This window comes from Aplysia californica, unplaced genomic scaffold (assembly GCF_000002075.1).
Source record: "Aplysia californica isolate F4 #8 unplaced genomic scaffold, AplCal3.0 scaffold00559, whole genome shotgun sequence".
NCBI lineage: Eukaryota > Metazoa > Mollusca > Gastropoda > Aplysiida > Aplysiidae > Aplysia > Aplysia californica.
In genome coordinates, this window is record NW_004797829.1 from 270,226 (window position 1) to 271,937 (window position 1,712).

Consider the following 1,712-nt stretch of genomic DNA (forward strand, 5'->3'; position numbering starts at 1 on the left):
AGGAGATAGGGAGAGAGAAGGGGGGGGGGCAGACTGATAAACAAACTACAAATAGACAGACAGACATAGGAAGATAGATGGATAGATGGATAGGTAGACAGATGAGCAGATTGAGAGAAAGGAAGAGTGAAAAAGAGGGGAGAACAGACAGACAGACAGACTGACGACATATAGACAGCGAAACACAGGGAGAACTACGTTTGGGATTACGTCGGTTCAAATCCCGAAAGAGGTTATAAAAATGTAGGGATAGGGTTGTAGATAGAGAGAAAGAAAGAGTGACAGAGAGAAAGAAAGAGTGGGAGAGAGGGAAAACAGACAGAAAGACAGACAGACAGACAGACAGACAGACAGACAGACAGACAGACAGACAGACAGACAGACAGACAGACATTCAGACAGACAGACAGACAGACAGACAAAAGTTAGATGAAGAAGAAAAGACACAAGATATAATTGGTCAGTCTCAATTTCAGCATTCCAATTTGTGGGTGGGAAAAAAGAGGGCTTTGCTTAAGTGATGGAAAGATTTAAAAGGTGAAACTATCGGAAATTTTGTTTCAAGCAGTCCTTTACCCAGGATGTTAATTCTGATATAAGTCTTTTTCTTTGTCATAAGTTTCAAACAATGTTGAGCGTTAGTTCTAAAATATGACAGACCGGAATGTTTAATAAAGGATTCTGCATTTCATACACATGCGTCGTTTGCATTTTAAACTGGCAAAAAGACGTAAGCAGGTCAGACGGGGAAAAAATCTACAATTTAGTGCAATAATTATTGTAGATGCAGAGTTCTGCTATTGAAGGATGTGTGTTAGCACAAACATCTATTGCTAGTAATGTCTGCCTGGTCAGGAAAATTCGGGAATTCTGGACCGAAGTGTCTCCTCCATAGAAAAATTCTGGGACCGAAGGAATTGACGGCAGTGCAAACGAAATCAAGGAGATTTTTACATAATTCGGACTACTTTGTCAACGCGAATCGATGGAGGAGATGTAAGGACGCAGGCAGGTCTCACGAGAGCGCTCCTCATTGAAACCAAAAAGTTGACTTTCTCTCCCAGCCCCGGGCCTGTGGGCCCTCCAAGAAATGGGGAAATCCCTCCTGCTCGTCCCATCACGCCGACTCCTTTAAGCCCTAACAAAATAAGCGGTGCCAATTTGTTCAATTGTAAACAAGGAAGTCGTAATCTAAATCCCATTCGGCTCATTCCAAGCGATTTTCCGCGGATCAAAATGAAATTTCATTTTCCGCGAAGCCGTATAATGCGCTATGGGGATGGCCAGAAGCTGTCACGTGACCCGTGCGTCTGCGCGCTAACTCAGTTTGTGGCACTTGTGTCCGGTTTCGTGTGTTGACCTAATCAGGAACGTGTGCTTTCTTAGCCGGCGCGGGTCGATGCTCATCTTATTGCTAGCGGTGACAAGTGCGCGCCCGGCCATACAGGGAGACAGTGCGGAGGGCTTTATTGGAGGAAGCCGTGGGGAGAGAAACGGTCTGTCCATAGAGGCCGCAAGTCGGACGGGAACAGCAAGAGTTTAAGAATCCTCGGCTGACATAGTATTAAGTCCAGCATTGTGGCTCGTATGTCTGGTTCGAACAGCATTGAGGGTGCTCTAGAAATTTAGATGTTTTGAGTAGTTGTGAGTTGTCAAGGATAGATAGATAGATAGATAGATAGATAGATAGATAGATAGATAGATAGATAGAT

The 1,712-nt window shown here is 44.2% G+C and overlaps 1 protein-coding gene across 2 annotated transcripts in view; it reads right to left on the reverse strand.

The window, feature by feature from the left end:
* The window catches only part of LOC101863049, an 18,504-nt gene that overhangs the window by 7,157 nt on the left and 9,635 nt on the right, over positions 1 to 1,712 (reverse strand). The gene's annotated exons all lie outside the window — the stretch shown is intronic.